This window comes from Lotus japonicus, chromosome 5 (genome assembly GCF_012489685.1).
Source record: "Lotus japonicus ecotype B-129 chromosome 5, LjGifu_v1.2".
Classification (NCBI taxonomy): domain Eukaryota; kingdom Viridiplantae; phylum Streptophyta; class Magnoliopsida; order Fabales; family Fabaceae; genus Lotus; species Lotus japonicus.
In genome coordinates this window covers 33,883,492-33,901,220 of record NC_080045.1, presented here as the reverse complement: position 1 = coordinate 33,901,220, position 17,729 = coordinate 33,883,492, and positions in this window count along the sequence as shown.

The following is a 17,729-nucleotide window of genomic DNA, read 5'->3' as shown; positions in this document are numbered from 1 at the left end:
GACTCAACCGCATCTGGAAGCACAGGCAGAGCAAGTTCAAAGGCTCTGGAAAGGCAAGAGGAAAGTCTGAATCCTCAGGTCAGAAGAAGTCATCAATCAAGGAAGTCACTTGCTTTGAGTGCAAAGAATCAGGGCACTACAAAAGTGACTGTCCAAAATTGAAGAAGGACAAGAAGCCAAAGAAGCACTTCAAGACCAAGAAGAGTCTGATGGTGACATTCGATGAATCAGAGTCAGAGGATGTTGACTCTGATGGTGAAGTCCAAGGACTCATGGCTATTGTCAAAGACAAAGGAACAGAGTCAAAGGAAGCTGTTGACTCTGACTCAGAATCAGAAGGAGATCCAGACTCTGACGATGAAAATGAGGTATTTGCTTCCTTCTCTACCTCTGAACTGAAACATGCTTTGTCTGATATCATGGATAAGTATAACTCCTTGTTGTCTAAGCATAAGAAGCTGAAAAAGAACTTATCTGCTGGTTCTAAAACTCCTTCTGAACATGAGAAAATCATATCTGATTTGAAAAATGATAACCATGCTTTAGTTAATTCTAACTCTGTGCTTAAGAATCAAATTGCAAAGTTAGAAGAAGTTATTGCCTGCGATGCCTCTGACAGTAAGCATGAATCTAAGTATGAAAAATCTTTTCAAAGATTCCTGGCTAAAAGCGTAGATAGAAGCTTAATGGCTTCAATGATCTATGGTGTAAGCAGAAATGGAATGCATGGCATTGGCTATTCTAAACCAATTAGAAATGAGCCTTCTGTGTCTAAAGCTAAATCCTTGTATGAATGCTTTGTTCCCTCTGGTACCATATTGCCTGATCCTGTACCTGCTGAAGTTGCTAAAAACCCTCTTAAAAAGGGATCTTTCTCTATGACTAAATATCATGCAAATATTCCTTTAAAATATCATGTTGAGACACCCAAGGTGATCAGAACCTTTGGGGTAACTAACAAAAGAGGACCCAGAAAGTGGGTACCTAAGGACAAGATTATCTATGTTGCAGATATCCTTGATAGCTCCACTGAAACACCAATCATGGTATCTGGACAGTGGATGCTCGCGTCACATGACGGGAGAAAAGCGTATGTTCCGAGAGCTGAAACTTAAGCCTGGAGGCGAAGTTGGCTTTGGAGGAAATGAAAAGGGTAAAATTATTGGTACTGGTACTATTTGTGTAGATAGTAGTCCATGCATTGATAATGTTTTATTGGTAGACGGCTTAACACATAACTTATTGTCTATAAGTCAATTAGCTGACAAGGGTTATGATGTTATATTCAATCAAAAGTCCTGCCGGGCTGTAAGTCAGATCGATGGCTCTGTTCTGTTTAACAGCAAGAGGAAGAACAACATTTATAAGATCAGATTATCTGAGTTGGAGGCTCAGAATGTGAAGTGCCTTCTGTCTGTTAATGAAGAGCAGTGGGTATGGCATAGACGGTTAGGGCATGCCAGTATGAGAAAGATTTCTCAGCTGAGCAAGCTAAACCTTGTCAGGGGCTTACCCAATCTGAAGTTCGCTTCAGACGCTCTTTGTGAAGCATGTCAGAAAGGCAAATTCACAAAAGTCCCTTTCAAGGCAAAGAATGTTGTCTCAACCTCAAGGCCGTTAGAACTTCTGCATATCGACCTGTTTGGACCAGTGAAAACTGAGTCTATAGGTGGCAAGAGATATGGGATGGTTATCGTTGATGACTATAGCCGCTGGACATGGGTAAAGTTTCTAACCCGCAAGGATGAGTCTCATGCTGTGTTCTCTACCTTTATTGCTCAAGTGCAAAACGAGAAGGCTTGTAGAATTGTGCGTGTCAGAAGTGACCATGGTGGAGAGTTTGAGAATGACAAGTTTGAGAGTCTGTTTGATTCCTATGGAATTACACATGATTTCTCTTGTCCCAGAACTCCTCAACAAAATGGTGTTGTTGAGAGGAAGAACAGAACTCTTCAGGAGATGGCTAGAACCATGCTCCAAGAAACTGGCATGGCTAAGCATTTTTGGGCAGAGGCAGTAAATACAGCATGTTACATTCAGAACAGAATCTCTGTGAGACCAATTCTGAATAAGACTCCTTATGAATTGTGGAAGAACATAAAACCCAACATTTCTTATTTTCATCCTTTTGGCTGTGTTTGTTATGTTCTCAATACTAAGGATAGATTGCATAAATTTGATGCTAAATCTTCTAAGTGTCTATTACTTGGTTATTCTGATAGATCTAAAGGTTTTAGATTTTATAATACTGATGCTAAGACTATTGAAGAATCTATTCATGTTAGATTTGATGATAAGCTTGACTCTGACCAGTCAAAGCTAGTTGAAAAGTTTGCAGATTTAAGCATTAATGTTTCTGACAAAGGCAAAGCTCCAGAGGAAGTTGAGCCAGAGGAAGATGAACCAGAGGAAGAAGCTGGTCCCTCTAACTCACAAACTCTGAAGAAGAGCAGAATCACTGCAGCTCATCCTAAGGAATTGATTCTGGGCAACAAAGATGAACCAGTCAGAACCAGATCTGCCTTCAGACCCTCTGAAGAGACCTTGCTGAGTCTGAAAGGATTGGTGTCCTTAATTGAACCCAAGTCCATAGATGAAGCTCTTCAGGACAAGGATTGGATTCTGGCCATGGAAGAAGAATTGAATCAATTCTCCAAGAACGATGTTTGGAGCTTAGTGAAGAAGCCTGAGAATGTCCATGTTATTGGAACGAAATGGGTATTCAGAAACAAGCTAAATGAGAAAGGAGATGTAGTCAGAAACAAGGCAAGGCTAGTTGCTCAAGGCTACAGCCAGCAGGAAGGAATAGACTACACTGAAACATTTGCTCCAGTAGCAAGACTGGAGGCAATCAGACTATTGATTTCTTTCTCAGTAAATCACAACATAGTTCTACATCAGATGGACGTAAAGAGTGCCTTCCTAAATGGTTATATCTCAGAGGAAGTCTATGTTCATCAACCCCCAGGTTTTGAAGATGAAAAGAAACCAGACCATGTGTTCAAATTGAAGAAATCACTCTACGGTCTGAAGCAAGCTCCCAGAGCATGGTATGAGAGACTTAGCTCATTCCTTCTGGAGAATGAGTTTGTAAGGGGTAAAGTAGATACAACTCTCTTTTGCAAGACTTATAAAGATGATATCTTAATTGTGCAAATTTATGTTGATGATATTATATTTGGTTCTGCTAATCAATCTCTATGCAAAGAATTTTCTGAGATGATGCAGGCTGAATTTGAGATGAGTATGATGGGAGAATTAAAGTACTTTCTGGGAATACAAGTTGATCAAACACCAGAAGGAACATATATCCATCAGAGCAAGTACACTAAAGAACTTCTGAAGAAGTTCAATATGCTGGAATCTACAGTGGCCAAGACTCCAATGCATCCAACATGCATTCTGGAAAAAGAAGATATAAGTGGTAAAGTATGTCAGAAGCTCTATCGTGGCATGATAGGTTCACTTCTATACTTAACTGCATCTAGGCCAGACATATTATTTAGTGTTCATTTATGTGCTCGTTTCCAATCAGATCCAAGGGAAACCCACTTAACTGCTGTTAAGAGGATCCTAAGGTATCTGAAAGGCACCACTAACCTTGGCTTGATGTATAAGAAAACATCAGAGTATAAGCTTTCAGGTTATTGTGATGCTGATTATGCTGGAGATAGAACAGAGAGAAAAAGTACTTCTGGAAATTGTCAATTTCTGGGAAGCAATCTAGTCTCATGGGCAAGCAAGAGGCAATCAACCATTGCTCTATCAACTGCAGAGGCAGAATATATCTCAGCAGCAATATGCAGCACTCAGATGCTCTGGATGAAACATCAGCTGGAGGATTATCAGATCCTTGAGAGCAATATCCCAATCTATTGTGATAACACTGCTGCAATTTCGTTGAGCAAGAATCCTATCTTGCATTCAAGGGCAAAGCACATTGAGGTAAAGTATCACTTCATTAGAGATTATGTGCAGAAGGGCGTACTTCTTCTGAAGTTTGTTGATACTGACCATCAATGGGCAGATATCTTTACAAAGCCCTTAGCTGAAGATAGATTTAATTTTATTCTGAAAAATCTAAACATGGACTTTTGTCCAGAGTGAAGATAGATCAGAACCTCTGACTATGATACTTCTTGATCAGAAGATGTCTAGTCCAGAAGGTAACTCAATCAGAGTGTGTGTGCCCACTGGTACTGACTCTGAAGCTGAGACAACAACACGTGCGTCAGAATTTCTGATGCATAGTTCCTTGTGCCCGTGTGACAGTCTGTTGTGATTGCGTGTAGATATGCTTATCTCCTGTGTGTGATTGTGTATTTTACTGTTACTGTCTATCTTTAATTTTCAACCGTTGATCTTAAAGTGCTTTTTGAATCAACAACGGTTATTTGATAAAACCCACTATACACACACGTTCTCTCTCACTTCCGGTTTTCACTCTCGCACTCCCTGCTTTTCAAAACCGCCTCCTTCGTGATTTCTCTCTCGATCTCTCTTCATCCTTCAAACTTCATCTTCTACCTCAAACCTTCAACCTCTTCAAAATGGTGAGACAAACCAGAAGATCTACTGCAGATGCACCTCAGTTCCCTCACATGGTAGTCGGGTTGGCAACGGGTCAAAGGGGCTCTGAGAACCCAGCACAAGAACCAGTTCAAGCTCAAGAGGAGATTGTTCCTATTGCAGAACGGGGCTGTGCCGTTCACTGTGTATTTCCTCCTGAGGAACTCCAAGTCCTGGCAGAATGGAGATTCAACCTCGACAACTTGGCTGCAAATGGGTTTGATCTCCGTCCTGAAGTCCAAGCTCAAGGTTGGGGAAACTACTTCAATCGACTTCGAGGACCGGTGTATGAGAAGCTAGTAAAGGAATTCTGGAAGCACGCTGATTGTGATGACACTCAGGTGGTCTCTTACATACTGGGTAGGAAGATCATCATCACGGAGAAGTCATTCGTGAATCTGCTAGGTGCAGAAACTGCTCATGGGTATCGGTTCTCACTGACGGAATCGAAGCTGAAACCCAGAACCAAGGACATCGTCAACAAGGCCCTGTACACCACCTTCAAACCGGGCAAGACGAGCTACAAAGTGATGGACCTTCAACCCAAACTCAGGGTCTGGCACAAGATCCTGCTCAACTGCATCAATCAACGACCAAAGGGCAGTTCTCCAGACTACATCAACTTCAATCAGAAGGCGATGCTGTTCTTCATTCAAGACAAGGAGAAGATCTGCCTTCCCTACTTCCTGTTCTCCTATTTGAAGGAATGCATCCGGAAGTCTCGCACCACCTCCTCCATCAAGTCAGCCATCAAATATATCCCTTTTGGGAGGCTGATCTCAGACTTTCTCATTGAAAGCAACTTGGTGCAAGATTTGATCAATGCTGGTTGCACAGAGGACTTGAGCACAATTGTTAGCGATGTCTTCACTGCCAACTCTCTGAAGAAGATGGGTTTGGTCCAGAAGAAGATTGCTCCTGCTCATGAGGACACATCTTCTGAGATCAGAGGAAGAAGAATGCCTCTGAATGACTACCCTCTGTGGACTCAAGCAGACCATCCTGAAGCCATCAGATGCTATGTTGAAGACCTCAGGGCTCAAGGATTCGAGATTGACCTTGATGATTTCGTCAGCAGACTTCCACCAGCTCCAGAGTTTCCTTCTCCTCCCAAGAAGAAAACCAAGAGGAAGATGGTTCTGGACGAATCCTCAGAGGAATCTGATGTCCCTCTGGTCAAGAAGGCGAAGAGCAAGCCTGATGATGATGATGGTGATGATAGTGAGGATGGTCCTCCAAAGAAGAAGCAGAAGAAAGTCAGAATTGTGGTGAAGCCTACTCGGGTGGAACCAGCTGCTGCAGAGGTCAGAAGGACTGAACCTCCTGCCAGAGTGACTCGATCATCAGCACATACAAGTAAGCCTGCACTTACCTCTGATGATGATTTGAATTTATTTGATGCACTCCCAATTTCTGCCCTACTCCAACACTCTTCAAATCCCCTCACTCCTATTCATGAATCCCAGCCAGCCGCACAAACCACCTCTCCACCACATTCCCCAAGATCTTCATTCTTTCAACCTTCTCCTACTGAAGCACCACTCTGGAATTTGCTTCAGAACCAACCATCTAGGTCAGAAGATCCAACCTCTCTCCTTACCATTCCATACGACCCATTACCTTCTGAACCCATCATCCCCAACCAACCAGAACCCAAACCAACAGAACCACAACCCAGAACGTCTGATCACTCTGCTCCCAGAGCATCAGCACGTCCTGCTGTCAGAACCACGGATACAGACTCTTCATCAGCCTTCACACCTGTATCCTTCCCCATCAATGTCTTTGACTCTCCTCCCTCCAATACCTCTGAATCACTTAGAAAATTCATGGAGGTTAGGAAAGAGAAGGTATCTGCCTTGGAAGAATATTACCTTACCTGTCCAAGCCCTAGGCAATATCCTGGCCCTAGACCTGAACGTCTAGTTGACCCAGATGAACCTATCTTGGCCAATCCTATCCAAGAGGCAGACCCCTTTGTCCAACAGGCTCACCCTGTCCCTGACCAACAAGAGCCAATTCAACCAGACCCTGAACCTGAACAATCAGTATCTAACCAATCCTCGGTTAGATCACCTCACCCTCTGGTTGAAACTTCAGACCCTCACCGTGGAACCTCTGAACCCAATGCTCCCATAATTAACATTGGTTCTCCACAAGGTGCCTCTGAAGCTCATAGCAGCAATCACCCAGCCTCTCCTGCACCCAACCTCTCCATCATTCCCTATACTCACCTTCAACCCACATCTCTCTCTGAGTGCATCAATATTTTCAATCATGAAGCCTCCTTGAGGCTCCGCAATGTGCACGGTCAGACTGACCTCAGTGAGAATGCTGAAAATGTGGCTGATGAGTGGAACAATTTGAGCACTTGGCTGGTGGCTCAGTTTCCCGTTATGCTGCAGCTCCTGCATGCCGAGGGAAGTCAGAGCATTGAGGCTGCAAAGCAAAGGTTTGCTAGGAGGGTGGCTCTTCATGAACTCGAACAGAGAACCAAGCTTCTTGAAGCCATTGAAGAAGCCAAGAGACAGAAAGAACAAGAAGAAGAAGCTGCCCGTCAAGCAGCAGCTCAGGCTGAACAAGCCAGACTTGAGGCAGAACGTCTTGAAGCTGAGGCTGAGGCAGAGCGACTTGCACCAGTTCTGTTTACTCCTGCTGCTTCTGCTTCTATTCCAGAACCTCAAGCTGCTCAGAACGTTCCTTCCAGCTCTACTCCGACAAGCTCATCCAGACTCGACATCATGGAACAACGTCTTGACACTCATGAATCCATGCTGATTGAGATGAAGCACATGATGATGGAACTTCTGCGCCGTACTGACAAATCTTAGTTTTTTAGGATCTCTTCTTTTTCTTCCTTTTCCTTTTATTTAACGTTGTTTTATTTAAACTCTGCTTATTTACTTACTTTAATTTGTTCATTTGTGATTCTATATGCATATATCTATATATATTTGTGGCACATATGTTTGCAAAACCTGTTTTATTCATAATTGTTCTATGTTTACATTATAATTCTTTCCATCATACATTATTCCCTATATCTAGAATGGAGGATCCTTCCTCATTCTTCTGCATTCTTGGCGCTGCTCCACTCTTTCCTTCTCCAGACGATCCAATGCATACTCTATGTTGCCAAGTTTGATGCTCAGATCATCTTTTTCTAGACTATCTTCTGTCGTCTTAAGTCTCTTTTCCACAGTCTCCTTCTCTTCCAGCAGATTCAGCTCCCGCTGGCAAAGCTCCTGAATCTCTTCCACGAAGCAGAGGAACTCCTTCAGATCTTTCTCCATCTCTGGACCAAGATCTTCTTCAAGCAGTGTCTTCGTCAGCTCTTGTATGGTCTTTGTACCATCGGGATGCCTAATATTGAGGAACATATCTTCCTCAAACGCCTTCCTTCTGAGCTCTTCTAATGCCATTCTGTATGATGCCATTTTTTTTTCTGAATATTATTCGAGGTGTGAAGCTTACCTTTCTCTCCAACGTTTTTATAGGCTTCACTTTCTCTCTGAAAGTTAATGCTCTTACAGTTTCTCGAGGTTAAGTACTTGGTAACTGACCCTTCTATTTCCTCACTTGACCGGTGGTAAACGTTCATCCCTTGCATTAACTCTTCTATTTATTATCGCCTCACTCTGATTCTTACATCGTCTTCATTTTCTTTCAACTTAGACCTTCTCTAAGGGGGAAGTACCTTGTACTTCAAGCTAAGTTTTTCACACCCCAAGCTTTTTGCTTATGACAAAAAGGGGGAGTAAACCCAGTTTTTTGATGTGTAAGATGTGTTAATGTGACTTATTTTTCTTTTGGAGATTTTAAGAGTTCCACCTTCATGACCATAGATGTGTCACTGGGCAAATACAAGGAATACATTTCACTTCTTCTGAAGTGATTCTAAGTTGACTCTGATACCCAAGACTCTGATACCTTGTCCATGACTCTGATCACTTATGCGCTCTGATTATTCGTTTTTCATCTATGTCATAAGCTTTTCACTCTGAACTCTTATATGATTTAGCTCAGAATCTAGACTTTACTAACGTTTTCATCAAGTATTAGATTCAGGGGGAGCTAAGCTCAGAATCAAGCAGTGACTTGAATTCAGAATGAGCAAGATAAACTATTCACATCAGGATAAGTCTTATTCTATATCTCTAAACTCTGAGTGAATTCAGTTTAATGTTTAAGAATTGTTCATCAAAAATCTTAGTTTTGTCATCATCAAAAAGGGGGAGATTGTAAGATCAAGTTTTGATCTAGTAGTACAACTCTATGTTTTGATGATTACAAGTTAACCTTTTGATATGAACAATTGTGGTACTCTAACGTGTTTTTCTGAGTGTGCTATTTACAGGCTCTGACCCTGACTCAATTTCACACAAATCAGAAGCACTGTGTATAAAGGGTAACCCAAGCAACGCTTTCGCATTCACCATGTTCAGTATGAACAGTGGAAAAGCTTCAGAAGATCTGAAGCTATACAAACTCTGATGAGGACTCAGTCGCTAGAAGCTCTGATGCTCCAGAAGTTCTGACAACCAAGAAACACTGAAGGTTCAGATGTTCCGATGGTGTAGAAGACTCTGAAGATCCAGAAGCTGAATAGTGGAAACTCTGAAGTCCAGAAGCAAGAAACTCTGAAGGCCATGTTCTTCCCTCTGAGTTCAGAATCAGAAGATACAATGGTCAGAGGATCTGTGCTATCCCTCTGACTCTGATCAACCGGCTTCACAAGTTCCAATACGAAGCATTCCTCTGATCAGAAGTCTCCTAGGTTAAAAGGTCAAGTCGCTATCCAAGTACAAAAGCAAGTGTACCTTCCTGACGACCTACCTAACGTTCTCAGCCACAGCAGAAGCTGGATTTTCCAGAACTGCCCTCCAACGGTAGCATTTCCCATGCAACGCTCAACCCTAATCCTTGGAGTATATATAGAGGCTGAAGATTGAAAGAAGCGGCTAGAAGAAGAAAAAATATACAAGAAGCAATACACACGCGCAAGAGATATTCTAAGCTTTCTTTCATCTTGTAATTTATTTTAGTTTACACTCAGCTTATTCAGAAGCAAACCCTTGTAAACACCAACCTCAAACAGTTGTTTGATTTTCCTTTAGGAGATCAAGGTTGATCGGATCCTAGAGAAGACTAAGAGAGTGAATCTTAGTGTGAGCTAAGTCAGTGTAATTGTTAGTCACTTGTAGGTTTCAAGTGCAGTTGTAACTCTTACCTGATTAGTGGATTGCCTTCATTCTAAGAAGGAAGAAATCACCTTAACGGGTGGACTGGAGTAGCTTGAGTGATTTATCAAGTGAACCAGGATAAAATCCTTGTGTGCTTTTCTATCTCTATCTTTTGCACTTAGTTCTCGAAAAGATTTGTTAAAATCTTTAAGGTGGTAGTTTTGTACTGAAAACGTTATTCAAACCCCCCCTTTCTACCGTTTTTCATACCTTCACCCCGCTGTAAGTAACACCCTCGTCACGAGTAACCTCCAGTGACGGAAAGAAAACTGTAACGCCCGAAGGCAATGTGTACAGACTGAAAGTAAAGGTGAAGTGTCCGCAACACCATCCCTCAAAACTGAAAATCAGCTGGCCCATCGGCCTGAAGCAAGACCTCCTAAGTCCAACCAACTCTCTGTGATTCCTGTAAAGAAAACCACACAAAAAGCTATAGGCGGGAAACTACCCTGTCCCAAAAGAAACAAATGATGTTCAGAGCTAAGACTCTACTCCTACACTAATCCCATCTCGAGGAGCTCACACTAACACTCAATCCTACATGCTAGCATGATCGTCGTCCGAATTCGAAATCCAGAACGACCTAGTCTACATACACCATCCGTCCTCCTCTCGCAACCGCGATACGCTCCAGTTCCTGCATCTCAACCCTAGTTCCTCCCGAAGGATGAACCATCATGAATCAGCCCGCCAAAGACATCTGACAAAGGGCGTCTGTTCGCCAAAGCACACACAGAAGACGCGAGGGTCAACTCCAAAGAATTATATAAATAATACCACCAATAGATATAGATAAGAGATTAGCCACTTAGGCTTATAGCTAGGGATAACATCCTAGGGTTGTATTTTTCACAATGAATATAAAAGACGAAACAATTAGCATGCATCAGATAAGATTAACAATTATCAATCACACTCAGCGATTCAATAAGTTATATCTAGAAAACTCGATAAGCAATATATCAACGAATATAGTTAAAGTGCATGATATGTCAATGCAACGTCGAATTCTACGGTTCCGGAAGAAGTAGGCTGGGCACGATCGAGTCGGTCCTAACACTGGCATTGTGTCGACCATAACCCTCGGGTGTCACTTACAACCTTGACATAGCCGGATCAGTCCTAACCCTGCGGGTCGACTTTTCCCTCCGCTATGCCCGACAATCAACAGGTCGATCCTAACCTCACGGTCGATCATATCCCCCGTCGATGTCCGAATTACCCGAAGAAAGAATAGGCTGGGCACGTTTGAGTCGGTCCTAACACTGGCATTGTGTCGACCATAACCCCGGAGTGTCACTTACAACCTTGACATAGCCGGATCAGTCCTAACCCTGCGGGTCGACTTTTCCCTCTGCTATGCCCGACAATCAACAGGTCGATCCTAACCTCACGGTCGATCATATCCCCCGTCGATGTCCGAATTACCCGAAGGTATAAACTGTACCCGAAGGCATAAACTGTACCCGAAGGCATAAACTGTACCCGAAGGCATAACTGTACCCGAAGGCATAAACTGTACCCGAAGGCATAACTGTACCCGAAGGCATAAACTGTACCCGAAGGCATAAACTTAACTCATGATGATTCCTCGAATCATCTCCATCCGATGGTCAAAAACTGCTCAGCGAGCAAAGAGTATCGACATACTCGAAAACTATCAGTCCCCGGCTTATCCCTCGGATAGCCCAACGACATAACTGCTCCTAGAGCGCCAGAGTACCAACATACTCAAACCTTATCGATATCTCAACACTTGGACTCGACGACACTTCTCATTTTCCAAAACTAAGATTTGATCCTAAGCTTGCATCCGAGATTGTTATCATTATTTAAAGGTTAAGAGGTTGTTTAATATCTTATGAATTTTCCTTGTAAAAATAGTTTCCTTTTAGTCTTATCGTATTTCCTACGAGTTTCAAAGATCCCATAATCCCAAGTAAATCCCAGAGAATGTCTCGATCCACTAAAACAATAACAAGGCCCGAACTCCGTTCGTCCCGTCAAACTTTCTCAAACTCTCAAAATAAAATCGGCATGACCTGCCCCTTATTCTCACTCCTCAGTATCACAGATATAAGTGTAATAGCATAGTTAAATTAGCACAATCCAACAATCATAGCTCATATATCAACACAACCTAAGTTAACCACATAACACTTAGCATATAGGGCAGATATCACCCATCCTAGATTAACCATTTAGCACATAGCATGTGATTCAAACTCAAAAGCAATTCAAGCGATAAATGATTATCAATTGTCAGCCGTAGCCTCAGAAAACATTTCTCAGTCAAACACAAATAAGTACATAAACAATAAATCAAGTCGAATTCGTCGACACCTAAAGCATTAGCTAGTATTCAGTGAGAAGCCCTCACCTTAGCCAATTTCCAGGATTATCTTCGAAGGTTCCTTCACAATCCGCTCCTAGTTCTTCAGGAAATTCCTCAAAAGAACCTTTAGAGTAAAAACCACAGAATTCCCTCAGAATCTATCAGAAACTAAGCTATCAATACTTACTAAGGTTACACGAAGTAGTATATACTCCGAGGTACGATAATCTTAGCGCGAAAGGACAAGTTTTTTGAAAAAGAAATTTTCCTCATCTCCCCTTAGGGTGCTCGGCCACTTTAGGTAATTAGGTGGGTCGATTTTTCTTCGATCAAACTTGGTTCCTAGGTTATTATTAGTCGTAACTAAGGGTATTCTAGACTCAGAAAAATTATCGGATCGAAAACTGTCGCAGGGGTATTTTGGTCAATATTTTAGCTCATAAATTCAAAACTGAAATTTCGAAAAGCAAATTGGATAGGGACGTCACCAACGACGTTTATGACAACTAATCCTACTAGCACTAAGCTAAGGCGATAGTTTTCAGTCCAAAGGTTGAGACTTTGCTTAAAAATGGGTATTTTAAGCAGAAATTGATTCCGGCGGAGTTCTGGCGACATAACGGAAAAACTAATCCGACAGAAGTGCTCTTGGGCACGTAAGGAAGATGTTTAGAATAAAAAATGAAGTATTCAGGATAGTTTTGTAAAAACCTCAAAACTAAGAGTACAGAAGGGCATAGAGAAAAGCTATGGAAAAGACGATCAGAGGTAAGGATTAGCGACTATACCTCGACACCTTGAAGTAGCAACTGTCGGATCAACGATCAAGCAAGAAATCAAGAAAATCTTCTTCTCCTCCTCTCCTCTTGGCCGCGGCTTGTGTGTGTGTGTTTGTGAGGTTTTGTCTCAAGCTTCAACATATATATATAGGGAATGAAATGGAAGATATTTAGCAAGGATCGGATAAGTATGAATAGATATTTATCAAGATTGGATAGGTATGAATAGATATTTATCAAGATTGGATAAGTATGAACAGATATTTTGAGAAGATATTTTGTAAACCGGTACAGATTTGTTTAGATATCGGAGGATTTTGCTCATAGAGTTAAGATAAAAATATGAGAGCGATTTCCGATTCTTCCTACTGATTCCAACGTATTTTAGACACGATATTCTCCCCGCTGAATCTTCTAATTCTTCAAAGAAATATCGGTATGATTTTTGGTTTTCGAGGCTTGTTTTTAATGCTATATATAGAGGTTGGCAAAACGCGGGAAAACGAAAGTTTCGCGATTCCGATTTTTCCGGCTTCATTCTCCATGAATTCTAAGATAGGTTTTGGCGACATAATACCAAAACTCAACAGAGGTCTCCTTGTATTTTAAGTGACTAATGCAAAGTCGGTGTAAAAACTATTTACCCGATAAGTTACTTTTTGCATCGTATGTCGGAATAGAAAACTTCCTTCTGAAGAAAGATTGAAAACATCAAGAGAAATGGGTGTATGCGTGTGGAATCTTCATTTGAAGCTCCGAATAGAAAAAATCTTCATCGTCGGTTGATTCTAGGGTTTTGAAATACCAGGGTTTCAGTTTCGGCAAACTTCCGATGATTGGAATCGGACGTTCGTAGATTCTAGAGTTTCGCCCCGAAACGATTGTGATATATGGAAAAAGAGAAGTTCTAACATTTCTCTGAAGATTTTTGGACTAAATTCCTACAGTGTTCCAAGGGTGGAACACAGTTTGATTTCCTAAGGTTCTTGTCCTAGGTTTTAAAATGAATATTAGTCGTGCTATAACTTAAATCGACTTCGATACAATCCTTTGACTTTTCCTGAACTTTCTCCTTCATAAATTTATTCCATTCGATAAACTCTTGTTCAGGTTTTCCCTTCACGATACGTCAAACCTAATCGTAAATGGAAATCTCTTCCACTTATTCTAAGCTTAAAACTTGGGTCTTACATTCTTCAATAGTTCTAGATTCAATGTTATAAACTCTATAACCCCTAGAACGTTCAGAAAATCCCAGCAGATAGCATTTTAAAGACATAGAATCAAATTTATGCAATTTATCCTTAGTATTCAACATATAGGAAATGCAACCAAAAGGCTGAAAATAAGAAATGTTGGACTTTGTATTCTTCCACAATTCATAAGGAGTCTTATTCAGAATTGGTCTGATTATAACATGCTTTGTTTACTGCCTCGACCCAGAAGTGCTTTGCCATGTCAGTTTCTTGGATCATGGTTCTAGCCATCTCTTGAAGGGTCATGTTCTTCCTTTCCACTACTCCATTCTGCTGAGGAGTTCTTGGACAAGAGAAATCATGTGATATCTCATAGGTATCAAAGAGGTTCTCAAAATCCTCATTCTCAAATTCTCCACCATGATCACTTCTAACACGGACAATCCTGCAACCCTTCTCGTTTTGTACTTGGGCAACAAAGGTAGAGAACACAGAATGCGACTCATCCTTGGGTCTTAAGAATTTTACCCATGTCTAGCGGCTAAAGTTGTCAACGATGACCATCCCATATTTTTTGTCACCTATAGACTCAGTTTTCACCGGTCCAAATAGGTCAATATGCAGAAGTTCCAACAGCCTTGAGGTGGAAACAACATTATTTGCCTTGAGCGGAACTTTTGTAAATTTGCCTTTCTGACATGCTTCACAAAGAGCATCTAAAGAATACTTCAGAGTGGGTAAGCCCCTGACAAGGTCAAGCTTACACTTAGCTGAGAAATCTTTCTCATACTAGCATGCCCTAACTGTCTATGCCATACCCATTGCTCTTCATTAACATAAAGAAGACACTTTACTTTCTGAGTTTCCAACTCAGATAATCTGATCTTATAGATGTTGTTCCGCCTCTTGCTGTTAAACAGAACAGAGCCATCAGTCTGATTTACAGCCTTGCAAGACTTTTGATTAAAAATAATGTCATAACCCTTGTCAGCTAATTGACTTATTGATAATAAATTATGCATTAAATCGTCAACTAAGAGAACGTTATCAATGCATGGACTCTTACCAACACCTATGGTTCCAGAACCAACAATCTTACCCTTTTCGTTGCCACCAAAACCAACTTCACCTCCAGGTCTAAGTTTTAGGTCTTGGAACATACGCTTTCCTCCCGTCATGTGTCGCGAGCATCCACTGTCCAGATACCATGATTGGTGTTTCAGTGGTGCTATCAAGGATATCTGCAACATATACATTCTTTTCCTTAGGTACCCATTTTCTGGGTCCTTTCTTGTTAGTTACCCCAGAAGTTCTGACAACTTTGGGTCTTTCAACAGGATAATACAAAGGAATCTGCGCATGATATCTTGTCATAGAGAATGTTACTTTCTTAATAGGTAAAGCAACTTCAGAAGGTAAAGGTTCAAGTATAATAGTTCCAGAAGGAACAAAATGTTCATAGAGAGGTTTAGATTTAGGCATAGGAGGCTAATTTCAACTGGGTCTAGAATAGCCAATACCATTCATTTCATTTCTGCTAACGCCATAGATCATTGGAGCCATTAAGCTTCTATCTACGCTTTTAGCTAAGAACCTCTGAAAAGATTTTTCATATTAGGTTTCATTCTTATCATCAGAAGTACTAGATGCAATAACTTCTTCTAACTTAGAAATTTGATTTTTAAGAACATAATTATAATTAACTAAAGAGAAGTTGTTTTCATTTAATTCTGAAATGATTTTCTCATTCTTAGCAGAGACTTCAGAAGCAGCAAGGAAATCCTTTTTCAACTTTTTATCCTTAGTCAGAAGGGAATCATGTTTACTCATAATTTCAGCTAAAGCAGATTTAAGTTCAGACAATGAAAACGATGCGAATACCTCATTTTCATCTTCAGAGTCTGACTCAACTTCTGATGTTAGATCAACATCTGACTTAGCTTTTGACTATGCTTCCTTGTCTTTGACAATGACCATGAGTCCTTCGATAACTTCACCATCAGAGTCTACTTCTTCTGAGTCTGATTCATCAAAAGTTACCTTGAGACCTTTCTTAGCCTTGAAGTGCTTCTTAGGCTTCTTGTCTTTCTTCAGCTTAGGACAATCACTCTTGTAATAACCTGGCTCCTTGCATTCAAAGCATGTAACCTCTTTTGATGAAGACTTGCGTTGACCAGATGAAGACTCTTGTTTTCCTTTGGCTTTAGATGATCCTTTGTACTTGCTTTGCATGTGCTTCCAAAGGTGATTGATCCTTTTTGAAATCAATGAGAGCTCATCTTCATCAGAATCTTTAGAAGATTCTTCTGAAACTTGTTCATCTTGAAACCCCTTAGCCTTCTCAGATTTTGACTTCAGAGCTCTGGACTTCTGCTTCTTCTGAGCTACATGGTCAGCACGATCTATCTCATGACTCTTCAGAATATTGATAAATTCCTCCAAACTTATCTTGTTGATATCTCTGGACAACTTCAACGAAGTCACCAAGGGCATCTACTTCTCAAGAATGCCTCTGATGATTCTTTTTGCATGATCAACAGTGGTATAGCCTTTGTCGAGCACTCTAATCCCAACAATGATCATCTGGAATCTAGAAAACATGTCACTTACTGATTCATCAGGTTTCATCATGAAGGCTTCATACTTTTTGATTAAAGACAACGCCTTTGTCTCCTTGACTTCATCATTTCCTTCATGAGACATCTACAAAGAATCAAAGATGGCCTTTGCAGAATCACGATTAGTGATCTTCTCATATTCTTCATATGAGATAGCATTTAGCAAGATGTTTCTTGCTCTGTGATGATCTTTGTACATCTTCTTTTGATCTGCATTCATCTTGTCTCAGGGAATCTTCACACCATCGTCATCAACTGGACGTGTGTAGCCATCAACAACATGATCCCAGAGATCAGCATCAGCATCTGCATTCATCTTGTCTCAGGGAATCTTCACACCGCCCGTTAAGGTGATTTCTTCCTTCTTAGAATGAAGGCAATTCACTATTCAAAGATTGTTACAACTGCACTAGCACTAGCACACCTTGCTCAGTGACTAACAAATCTAAGAACTAGCAACACTAAGGCACACAAGTCTTAGTCTTCTCAAGAATCATGACCTCACTGGTCTCACAAGGAGAATATTGAAGAAATATTGCTAAGGTATTCGCTTGAAGGTTTTCACATGTATTGCTCAATAGTTTCTTAGCCAATTTCTACTATCTTCAGCCTTTAAATACTCCAAGGTTTAGGCTTTGTATCCGTTGAAAGAATCCATCCGCTGGAGGGCAATTCTTGAATTTCCAGAACATGCTGTGGCTGATTATCGTAGGTAGGGCGGTCAGAATAGTACACTTGCTTTTGTACTATTGACAATGACATTTCCTTAGCCTAGTTGACTCCTGATCTTTGGCGACTTTTCATGTTGGAAGTTGTGAAGCAATGTGACCAGAGTCAGAAGGAAGCTTGGATACTCTGACCTTCAGAACTTCTACTTCTGGACCGTTCACTTTGAACTTCTGGTCTTCAGAATTGGAAGTACTTTGGTCTTGAGAGCCAGCTTACTCTTGGACTTCAGAATCTTCAAGTCTTCAGCTTCTGGACCGTTC